Source organism: Ambystoma mexicanum, chromosome 6p (assembly GCF_040938575.1).
Source record: "Ambystoma mexicanum isolate Mex_15411 chromosome 6p, UKY_AmexF1_1, whole genome shotgun sequence".
Lineage (NCBI taxonomy): Eukaryota > Metazoa > Chordata > Amphibia > Caudata > Ambystomatidae > Ambystoma > Ambystoma mexicanum.
In genome coordinates, this window is record NC_090935.1 from 1,351,947,345 (window position 1) to 1,351,959,643 (window position 12,299).

Consider the following 12,299-nt stretch of genomic DNA (forward strand, 5'->3'; position numbering starts at 1 on the left):
CCTTCTAGGTGGAACCTCTGGGCAGTTTCTGAGCAAATGTTTAGCAGAACCGCAATACATGCAGAAGCCGGCTTCTCTTCGCCGCTGACGTTCTTCTGGAGTCAAGGGACCCCGGGTTATACCTATCTGCATAGGTTCTTCAGTGGATCGGTCAGGCGGACTAATCTCTTTAGTTGAAGGGGGAAGGCGGTCAGAGGAGGGTAATTTCGGCCTCTTCTTCTTTCTTGTCTCCATTCAGTGAGACGATATTCAATCTGTAGAGTAAGGGTGACAAGGCCCTTAAAAGTAGTGGGTATAACCACCCTGACTAGTTAATCCTTAAGATCCGCATGAAGACCTCTCCTGAATTAGGTCTGTTGAGCTGAGTCCGGCCAACCAGCCTCTGCTGCTAACTTTTGAAAGCGTGCTACACATGTGAGGACATCCGTCGTGCCCTGCCGGAGATCCAGCATGGCCTCATATGAGGAAAACTGTACTTCAGGTCTTTCAAATCTGGCACGGAACTGTTGTACAAATTGCAGTGTAATCTTGTATAGCTGGATCATTGTTTGTAACCAGAGAAGTTGCCCAAGCCAGGGCATTCCCTACTAGGTTTGAAATCACAAACCCTACACGGGACCTGGCAGTTTTATAGGTCTTTGGTCTGAAGGTAAAATATACCTGACAAGCATCGATAAACTCTTTAAGTGTTCTAGGATTGCCGTCATACTTTCCGAAGGGCAAAGGAATGTGAGACAGATCTCCTCTAGTCTCATCCCGATGGCTATCTGTTGCTTTAAAACAGCATTTTCAGCTCGTACACTTTGTACTTTTGCCGTCAATCCTTGGATTGCAGCGACCATCTCCTGAAATTGCTCCAAGGATGCCATCCTGGTTTCTGGGCGTTGTATTCTGTCTTGCTTGGATGATGGGGCTGTACCCTCCCATGACCCCTTCTCATCTTCTTCTTCGGATGAGTCGTGCAGAGAAGAAGATGAAGACTGGTGCTTAAGTCTCTGTGGCTTCAGACCCTTCGGAATTTTCTTCTTTTCTTTCTTGGAGTGGAGATAAAGTCTGGCTCCCCCAGAGGCCCCCTTGGCAGGATCCAAAGTCCTGAGCCAAAGGCAACCCCAGGGAGCCAAACCCAGAGTGCAGGGAAAAAGCCTTTGGCAAGAAAAAACCCTGCAGACGGTTCACTCCTGTTGTCCTTTGCGTAGCTTGAAGGTGATGGAAACCTTCTTAGGCGTAGGCCATCAATAGAGTATATGATTTGAGTGGTAATGGGGATGGAACCGGAAAAATAAAGGATTAAAGGTAAGTAAGTAGCTGTAAGTAAAGAAATAAGATAAATAAGAAAAGCAGATAGAAATACCAGATTGGCTTTAGATGCTACAGATGTACCCACGATGTAGATAGCCAAGTAGGATGAAACATAGAAAGAAGGAGAGAAAAGAATAACGGCTCACCGCAGCCGTAAGGAGGAAGCAAGCGGCTAGAAAAGGCTGCTGGATAATTACTGCGGCGATCCGAAGGAAATGGAGGAAACAGAAAGAAAAATCAGGAGCAAAGACCAGGAGGGGGCAAGCGGAGAGAAGGCTCAGTGAAATAATCGCAACAGGAACAGAGAAGACCAGCTGGAAGCAAACTGCACGAACGGCAGCAGGCGAGACCCGGAAGGAGAGACGGATACAACGCACTACGTGAATAGCGTAGTGCGTAATTATAGAATGAAGGCGACCATGTTGAAGGAAGTCTAGACCGCTGCCCTAACAACAGGCTGAACCGCTACCGTCTCCTTCGGTAGTGTGTTTTCCATCGTTGCCAAAGTCGCCACTGCGGGCGCATGACACAGTGTCCTGGCGCCTTTGGTGCCAGGCTCATGGACAAAAGTAAAGAAGAACAGCCATTTAACACCAAAAAGCTTTTATTATGGACATAGCACTTCAGATGCATTAACCTTGAACATTCCATCCATTAAGCAGGATAAATTAACATTGAACATTCCATCCATTAAGCAGCCCCAAGTATATTCTTGGGTGTGGCTGCTAATGGATTGCCTTCGCACATGCTCACTCTCTAGGAGTGGCAGGGTGTGGCTGTTAAAGCGGCTCTAATGGGTGTGCCCACGATCTCAGCTATCTAAGCTGCCCCGATCCTCAAGACAGACGCTTCGCGTTATTCTGCACTTGCAAGCAGCGTAATGCTCCCCGTCGCCTGAGGTCAGACTTACCTTTGAAGATCCTGCTTGTTGGACATCCTGCTTCCTGCCAGCATACTTACCAACTGGGGAAGCTGTTCTTACCTGTACATCTCTTCAGCAAACCAAGTATTCATCTTTACACTTTCTGGAACGCCGAAATCTTCATCTTGGCACCGCAGCACAACATGCTCCATCGTCGACAGCAGTGCCTGCAAGGAAAAACAGAAGACAAAGTTAGACATTGAAAAAAACAGTCAGTTTAAGGTTGCGCTTTGCCATACTTTGCGCTTTTCCTTAAAAAATCACTTACCTGCTGTTGAACATTGCGGTAGCATCCATCTTCCATCCAGCCGCGTCTCGCGTTTCAGAGCTGCATTGAGACCGCATTTCCATCTAAGGGAAGAAAACAGAAGACGACATTATTGCGGGCATCAATAGGAGCAACATATAAAGACATTAAACAGAACGAACAGCATCATAGGAGCTCAAGAAAGACTTACCAATCATAAGGAGAAGCATAGTCGCAGCTGGACTGGACTAATCCTTATCAGGGATCAGTGAAGGAACTAGATCCCATTTGACACGCCCCTGCCAGACGTAGCAGGACGGAGAGTTTATCTTCCATAATTCACAGGAGCAGTATCACCATGTACCACCGCTCACAGCTTTTCTACTGAGGTAGAGGCCTGAAGGGGGTGATTCAACTTCAGGGAGGGCTGCAACGGTGCCCCAACGCCTCCGCAGAGACCAGGTGAGCGTAACACTACCCCCTTGCTTCACAAGCACTCTGGAGAGCCTCTAAGCTCATCCTAGACAATTTACCATTTGCAATAGATTCCATTGCTTGTAATGTAGTTATCTTAGTACACGACTAAACCTCAATTCAACAAAGTGTGGATATTTTGTAGTGGCAAGGTTACACATAGATTTTTAAAACCATTAGCATCCCACCGCTGCCACCAGTGTAAAGACTGGAGGGAGGTTTCTGTACCCCTGCCCTCTATATGGCAGAGTTGAAGCACAGAGCACCCCAGCCAAGATTCTCTATGTGGTAGCAATGGACAAGCAATCAAGGCTTAAGCTCTCAAGAACCAGCCTGCATCCCCTCCTAAGTACAGTGTAGTCCCCAGGCCCACACAAAGGAATATCCATACACTATGTTAGTGATAAAACAGTTCTTTATATTAATAAGGTTCAGAATATATACACAATCACACACATTATACTCTGGCAATTCTAATATGGTAAATATGTACAATGTCTATGTGGTACTACAGTTAACTCTTGACTCCTTTAAAATGCACCAAGTGCTGACAGTTCAAATGTCAGACAAATCAAAATAGTAAAGTGAATCAACAATAGACATAGGAAGGAAGGCAAGTTGGGTTAAACAAATGGCAGAATACTTTATCCCTACTAAAGACACAGTTCTGTATGACGATCCCCCCACCTGGGCAACCTGTAAATAAAGTATACTAACAAGCCTAGTCCATATATTGTTTAGCAGAATCTTGTTTCCTTCTAAAAATGTTCTATTAGTTCTTCGATAAGTCGTCGACGGATCCTTCTTGAGTGAACTTCCTTTAAGGCAGGAGCCACGGATCGTCGAGATTCCTTGAAGAAAAGGTGAACAATGTCATTGAGGCAGCAGCTTCGGTCCTTGCGGTGCTCGTCAACGATTGATCTGCGAAGATGAGGCATGCGGTACACCTCGATGACGAGAGTTTGTTGCCGCAAAGTAGATTGATGAAGAACATAGGCCCAGAAAGGGTGTCTGGTCGTCAGCGTTTCGCTTCAGTGATCGGAACTCAACCACGGCTGGCCTTCGGATCTTCGTCTGCATCTTTGCAGACTTTAGGTGGGGGGAACCCACCAGCGGATTCTTCTTGGTTCATCTGCGCCCTCGACTTTCTCCGGTGGGACAAAGCGCTCGACGGTGATGAGCAAGGGAGTCCTTTATTTCAAAGCGTCTTAGGCAATGTAGCGTTGCGGCTCTAGTCAACGAGGTTACAGCCATCCTCTGGACCTCGGTCGACAGTGATGGTCGTCGACGGCCTCGACATCCCGGTTCTTCACTTCAGATTCCTCAGCGTTCCCCGTCTCCGGTTGGCTGCCTTTCGAAGACTGACTTCCAGGGAGCCTTGGTGAAGGTTAGCTGGTGCCCGATGTCCCTCGTAGCTCAGGAAGCGGTCTCCTAGCCAGGTCCTCTCTTTGATCAGTTCTTGGAGACATGACAGGTTTTGGATTGCATCGAAGGAAAGCAGCAGCAAAGCCTTCTTCTTCCAGCTGGGTTTCAAGGTTAAGCATCAAGTTTCGACTTCAGCTTCTGAACAATTCCAGTAAGTGAGAGGTCCCCAGATATACTGTTCTGGCTCTCAGTCATATTCCTAACGTACAGGTGTAATACTGAGACCCTACCTGTATTCCTAAATGGAACCCGCGTACTTCTATCTTGAAAGCTGTATGACTGAGAGCCAGTAAATCAAACAAGGGCAAACAAAATATACCCCTAAAATTCACTATTGCTACCTTTAGGGGGTAACACAATATTTTTAAACAAAGAGATAGGACACAACAATCCTAACGTACAGGTGTAATACTGAGACCCTACCCGTATTCCTAAATGGAACCCGCGTACTTCTATCTTGAAAGAATAGATAAAGTACAACTAATTACAAAAATATATGAATTTATTTTATACATCACAATTCGAAAAATATGAACAATTAGAAAAATAGACCCATATTTCAGCACAACAACTGATCATAAAAATACAGTTCAATTGCTCAATTTCCACCATTAATCATAAAACATTTATACCACATACACAAACACAACCACGTGATTTTGAAACTGTGCTAGCACATAATGAATGGTTAAACTTGGCTTTGGATCCCCATAATAGACTAACGGGGTGTTTTCTGTGTCTACAGATTTATGAAACTCCTTTGAAATCTATAAGTGAAGTGATTTGACTACATCCTGACACTATTGCGGGATAGTGAATGACGACCTGTCGTGTTGTTTCTGTTGGGATGTATCCCATTGGTGGATCACTCAGTTCACCCTGCCGCAGGTTCCATTTAGGAATAAGGGTAGGGTCTCAGTATTACACCTGTACGTTAGGAGTGTTGTGTCCTATCTCTTTGTTTAAAAATATTGTGTTACCCCCTAAAGGTAGAGATAGTGAATTTTAGGGGTATATTTTGTTTGCCCTTGTTTGATTTACTAGTTTATGAGGCTCAGTGTGGTCTCGAAGGTTGATTTTTGTTGTTTTTTTAAGTATATATGGTAAGTGTAGAGTACATGCTCTTGAAGTGACGATAAGATGACCATTCCATTAGAGAAGTGTTTGCTTTACAGTGAAGATTACGTAAAGAAACTTTTAGATTCCCTCTCAGTTCTATCTACCATAGAAGGTAGCACTACTAGTAGTGACCAATGGGATTAATCTGTTCAGCTTAGGAAGCGTTTAATACGCACTGAGCTTCATGGTGTCATAATGTTAGAATATCTCAAGACTCAAACACGCCCCCAAGGTTTGATTGTAGGGAACGAACCACGTTTGTTTCTTGACAATAAAGAGTTCCAAATCAAATGGAGTTATATCTCTAACAAATGCAGACGAGACTGGCTCGTATTAATTATAGATACGGCCAATGAAATCTCCAAAAAAATAGAAGTAGACATCAACAAAATCCAGGAAGAAATAAAAAAAGACATGGATCTGGAAGCCTTTAAAACCAAACTAGAACAACATCTTAAGGGTTTGATAGACTTTAAGAATGATACTATTCTGGACAGAGTTAAGAGAATGAAGAAGGATATATCCAAGTTTAGCCAGGAAAAATCTTTTCCATATGCAGTGGAGGGGCATACATTTGGCACATATAATCAGACCCCTAGTAACACCAGAAGGGTCAGATTTCGGGATACATCTTATAGTTCGAGCGATGAAAGTACCACAGTTGACGGTGGAGAAAATCACCCTAATATGACTCGTGGTAGAGGTAGAGGCCAAAGAGGTGCCAACCGTCAGAGACGACAAATGCCTTTTTTAGGGCAAGGCCCGAACCGAGGGAATTGGGACAAGCAGGTTCGGACACGGAGCATGTCAAGAAATCTATGGTAATGAATTTATCCACCTTTGTTTTGACCGTGGCAGAAGAAGTGATTCTGAACAAAGGGTTAAACTATGTGATTACTAAAAGACATGATCCGTTTGAATTCAGGACTGAGTTTTACGCTTTTATGCGTAAAGTCCGTCTCAATGAATTTTTCAAAGATGGTAATGAATATGCCAACAAGAATCTGAGTGGCTTACGTAATCCTTCCACGTTTTGTGCCCCTACCTATTCTTACAGCCCTGAATCTTTAGTTTTTGAAAGACAGGTACTGAACGAGGTTTTGAACCTGGAAAGTAAAGAGAAGTCTTTTAATTCTAACTTTAGTAAATCCCAACATACTTTAATTTCCAAATTGGCCCAAGACAAAGATGTGATTATCAGACAAGCTGATAAGGGGGGAGCCATTGTCCTGTTGAATCGTACCTATTATGTGAACGAATGTGAGAGACTATTATCTGATGGCAATAGTTATGCTCGCCTAGCTTGTGATCCTACCCCAGAGTTGTCCTCTATCATCAGAGAAAAGGTCACTATAGCCTTTGAAACAGAAATGATTTCCAAACAAGAATGTGACTTTTTGTTTCGTGACACTGGTAGGGTACCAGTGTTTTATATACTTCCTAAAGTTCACAAACACCCTACCAGACCTCCGGGAATTCCCATTGTTTCGGGGGTAAATTCGATTCTTGAACCATTGTCTAAATTTGCAGACTTCTACCTTAGACCGTTTGTAATTCAAATGGCGAGCTATCTGAGAGATACCACAGATGCCATAAATAAGATAGAAAATCTGACCTTTGAAACTGGCAAGACACGTCTTATTTGCTTAGACATCCAGTCTCTGTACACCATGATTCCACAGCTAGCAACTCTGGAAGTGATAGAGGGAATCCCTTTGAATAGAGAGGATGGCCATCCTGTCAGTAATAGTTTTATCATGTGGTGTACTGAATTTGCCTTAACAAAGAGTTTTTTCCAGTTTCAAGGCTCCTTTTATCAACAAACAGAGGGCATGGTAATGGGTGCAGCTATGGCCCCTAATCTAGCCAACCTGTATGTTGAGTTTTTTGAGAAGAGTGTGATCTATGCCACCGACAACCCGTACCGACGGTTTGTGAGAAGGTGGCTGAGGTATATAGATGACATTTGTATTGTCTGGGATGGATCTATGTGCTTAGCTAATGATTTATCATCTGGCTCAACCAACAAAACAGGTTTTTGAAATTTACTGGTACCATACAGGAACATCAAATTGACTTTTTGGACATTACCAACTTTCACCATTCGGGGGTCCTTAAAGTTAAACCCTATAGCAAAAAGACTGACACGAATGCACTGTTGCATTACAATAGCCATCATGCAAATCATTTGAAATCTAATTTGCCATACGGACAATTTCTTAGGCTTAAACGTAACAGTAGCCTGAAGGAAGACTTTGTCACAAGTGCTAACACTTTGTCCCGTAAATTGCTGGATAAGGGGTACCCGGACAATCTGGTTAAGACCTCCGCTAAAAGGGCCTATAACAACAAAAGAGAGGCAATTTTGGAAAAAAACTAACAAAGAACGGAGAGAAGTAGGCCCTGTATTTGTCAACCCCTTCTCTAACTTGTCGTATAAGATAAAAAATGTCATTGGCAAAACATGGAAAAAAGTCTACAATAACAAGGAATCACCCCCTCCTTTACTAGCTTTCAAAAAGAGCCAGAACTTGAGAAATATACTGATTAGGAATGATGTTACCATCAAACCTTCCGTGCCTGTGAAACAAACTACTTTGTGGGGTCAACCCTCTGTTGTGGGCCATTTTCCCTGTGGTCATTGTGTCATGTGCAAGTTCACCAAAACTACCAAATCTGTCCAGATTAATCCAGGCCTGCTTTGGACAATGAGTAGCATGACAAATTGCAACACACATAATGTGATTTATATGGTTACATGTCCTTGTGGCCTTCATTACATCGGTAAAACCAATAGAAAATGCCGCACAAGACTTATTGAACACCGCAGTTGTATTAAAAATAAAGTCCTTACAGCTCCTATGGTTAAGCACTTTGTAGACATGAAACATGACCATACCAATTTTGAATGGGTGATTTTGAAGAAAGTTGAAGGCATTAACAAAGAGGTAGTTGATCAAAAACTACTGAATTTTGAACAAAAAATAATATTTAAATTGCAAAGCCATGTGGTGGGTTTAAATGATAATGTGGATTGGCACCAAGTTCATCTATGAGATATTTGTTTGTCCATTAAGAAAAACACATGTACTGACTATATTGTCTGTGAACCAAAATTGAGGTAAGGCAATTTCCTATGTAAACATGTATAATTTTAGAGGAATCCTGCAAGAATCTGTATGAAGTTGTTCTGGTGCACCTATTGCTCTTCATAATCGTATATGCCTCCCCTCTTAAATTTCAACTGCATTCAAATATTTTCTGTGGTTCTAAAATTTCATGCTGATTTATTAATTCAGTTTTTGTGCCATCAAGTATCTCACGTGTTTTGTCGTTGGATGTAACCTACCTGGTTGTGTTACATTCATTCAATTTTGTGCACCGTAGGGAGTCATCTCCCTTCTGTATCATTCCAAGATGGCGCCATCCATACAGGCGCGCATATATAGGATGCCGGTTCCAAGTCCCTTTTCACTTTCCCTGTTTCACATGCATAATACGGAAATAGTGCCACGGCTCCGCTGATACGAGGATGCGGTTGTTTGAAGGTCAGACAGAGGCGTTTTGAGTAAGTGTGGGATTTGTAGCATGTAATATTCTGTCTGTCGGCTTGTTCCACGGCTTTTACTGACGCTGCAAGTATTCGCTGCCATGTCTCTAACTGTAACGCTCACCTGATTCCCACGGAGGCGCAGGTCTGGCTTCGAGTGCTGATGCTTCTTCAATGGTGAAGCGCAGGACTCTGAAGATGGACAGGAAGGGCCCCTCTAATCTGGCTTCTCCGGCTCGCAGGAATATTCCCCTGTGCGTGAAAAGGGAGTATTACCTACTGACTGAGTTATGCTCAAGCCTCCCACTCTCTTCCAACCCTCCACGATACCCTTCCACGATTCCCTGTGAAGTCTCACCTTAGGGTCAGGAAGGATGAGCTCTCCATCCTGCTTCTGATGCAGGGGCGCGTTGAAACCCAGTTACTTCACTGGATTGAAGATTGATGGGAGTTCAGGTAAGCTTGACTATTCAGGTAAGGCTCTGTAAAAGTTCTGTTGCAAGTTCAAACGTCCAAGCTTAATAATTATGTTCATTGTCTTTTTCCCCTTAGGGTCCGGGGTTCGGAATGCCGGAGATATGGCGCCGACCCGAAGTGAAACGTGCTGTTCCAGTAAATGACAGGTAAGTTCTGGATGAGCGCTCGGGTAATGTCTTTGCATTCGCTCATTCAATGTCTTTGTCTTCTTTCCCCATAGGGGCCGGGGTCCGGATGCCTGGGAGAGGCAAGACCCGAAATGAAATGGCAATGACCCAACAGGTAAGACTTAGAAGGAAACTGAGCTTTTCCTATTCCCTTCCTTCTCTCACCTTGTTCTTGTCTTTTTCTCTCTAGGCTCTGGGAAGTGGCTGTGGATCCGGATGATCGCTGCTGAAGACGGTGGCGTCCAGGAAAGGTGAGTGAAATGCAGCGCTGCAGCGATCGTAGCGAAATGCTTTTAAAATTATGTCTTCCTTTTCAGGATCGTCGGTGTGATGTCTCTGTGGTGCTGATTTAGCAGGTAAGGTCTTTTGTCTCCCTTTGCAGGTGACCCAGGATACTGACAGGCGTGGCTGAGGTCCAGATGCAGGAGCTGACACGGTGAGCATCCAGCTGCGAGGAGCAGAACAACGCGAAGCGTGAGTTGCTGATCGGGTGTGGTTTAAATAGCTTTGGAAGAAGTTCCAAGTGTGTATCCTTCCTTCGATTAGGTATGTATCCTTCCCCGACCACACCCGGGTGGAAAGTAGTCCCACGGGTAAAGTAGTTCCATTCAGGCCTCAAGAGGGCCTGGATGTGGCAGCATGGTCTGCATCAGGTAAGTGCACATTAAAACACTTGCACACATGTCTAGCTTTATGAGCCTGGCGCCTAAGGCGCCAGGACAGAGGTCCAACATGAGCCTGGCGCCTAAGGCGCCAGGACTATGTCCAAAGGGCCCCAGCTTGGGCCCGCTGGCACTCCCCTGGGGGAAATGATGCCTGCCTCTGGGGTTGCTGGGTCGGTCCTGGCTCCTTGGAGGTAGGCATCATGACAGTACCCCCCTCAAGGCCCCTCCCAAGGTTCTTCCCTCCGGGGGTTTTGGCTTGTTCGGAAATCTCCGGTGAAACCTTTGTACTAATCGAGGTGCATGGACATGGTTACTAGGCTCCCATGATCTCTCCTGAGGTCCATATCCCTTCCAGTCAACAAGATAGAAGAGTTTCGACTTTACCACCTTGGAGTCTAAAATGTCTTTAACTTCGAATTCTAATTCCCCTTCAATTTGAACTGGATCTGGAGGCTTGGACAATCGGGTTCCTGGTTGTACGGGCTTCAAAAGTGATGCATGAAAAACTGGATGAATACGCATGTTGGACGGTAGATCCAGTTTAAAGGCCACTGGGTTGATTATAGCCTTGATGGGATAAGGTCCTATGAATCTGGGATTGAAGGTTCGCGGGCCCTTGAGGGATAAATATTTAGTTGCTAGCCATACCTGGTCTCCTACTTGGTAAGGAGGAGTTTTACTTTGGTGCAAATCAGCGTTTTCTTTATACTTTTTCTTGGCTTGCTGTAAATGAGTTGCAGCTTCTTTGAAGGCTCAGGTTATTGTGGAATGCAGATGATTTACTGCGGGCATTTCCAGGGTCAGAGGTGGATCTAGGTCAGAGGTCCGAGGATGGTGATCATACAAAGTATAAAAGGGGGTTTGTCCGGTTCCCGAATGCACTGAATTGTTGTATGCATATTCTGCGATCCAAAGGATGTCTTTCCAATTTAACTCGGATTGGTGTAACATGCACCGAAGATATTGCTCGAGAGTCTGATTGGTTCTCTCGGTTTGTCCGTCGGTCTGGGGGTGGTGGCTGGTGGATAACCGCACATCTATTTGTGCTAGTTGGCAACACTTCTTCCAAAAATGGGAGATAAATTGACTTCCACGATCCAAGACTAATATGGAAGGGAAACCATGTATGCGAACTATATTCTCCAGGAATTCCTTGGCCAAGGTGGAAGCAGAAGGCAAACCCTTTAAAGGGATAAAGTGGGCCATTTTGGTGAATAGGTCCACAATTACAAGGATTGTGTTGTAACCAGCACAAGGAGGCAGGTCGGTTATAAAGTCCATTGACAGGGTGTGCCATGGTGCCGTTGGAATATCCAAGGGTTGAAGTAGGCCGGCTGGCCTTTTCTTTTGAGCCTTGTTTTGGGTGCAGATTCCGCAAGACAGAACAAAAGACTTTATGTCTTTTCTCCAAGAAGGCCACCAGAAGTGACGTTTGATTTTTTCCTCCGTTTTAGCGATACCAGGGTGTCCTTCCATTAAAGATTCATGATGATGGGCAATAACAAGTTCTTGCAATTCTTTACTTGGCAGAAACAACCGCTCCTGGAAGTAGGGTAAGTCATCCTTAACGGTGTAATGAGGACCCTTCTGACTCCATTCCAATAAGGTTGAAGAGTCTAGAAGTTGTTTTACTTGCGTTTGGATGTCCTCAATAGTTTGCAATGAAGTTAAGCCTAAGATTCTTTGCTCAGGTATGATGGGCACAGGTTCTAAGCTTGAATTAGGTTCTTCCATGCCAATCCGGGATAAGGCGTCCGCTTTTCCATTCTTGCAGCCAGGGCGATAGGTAATTACAAAATCAAATTCCGCAAAGAATAGAGCCCATCGGAGTTGTCGTGAAGATTGAGCTTTGGCCGTCTTTAAATACTGTAAGTTTCTGTGGTCCGTAATTACGGTAATGGTGTGTCTTGCCCCGAGAAGGTAGTGACGCCAAGCCTTGAAAGCAGATTTGATG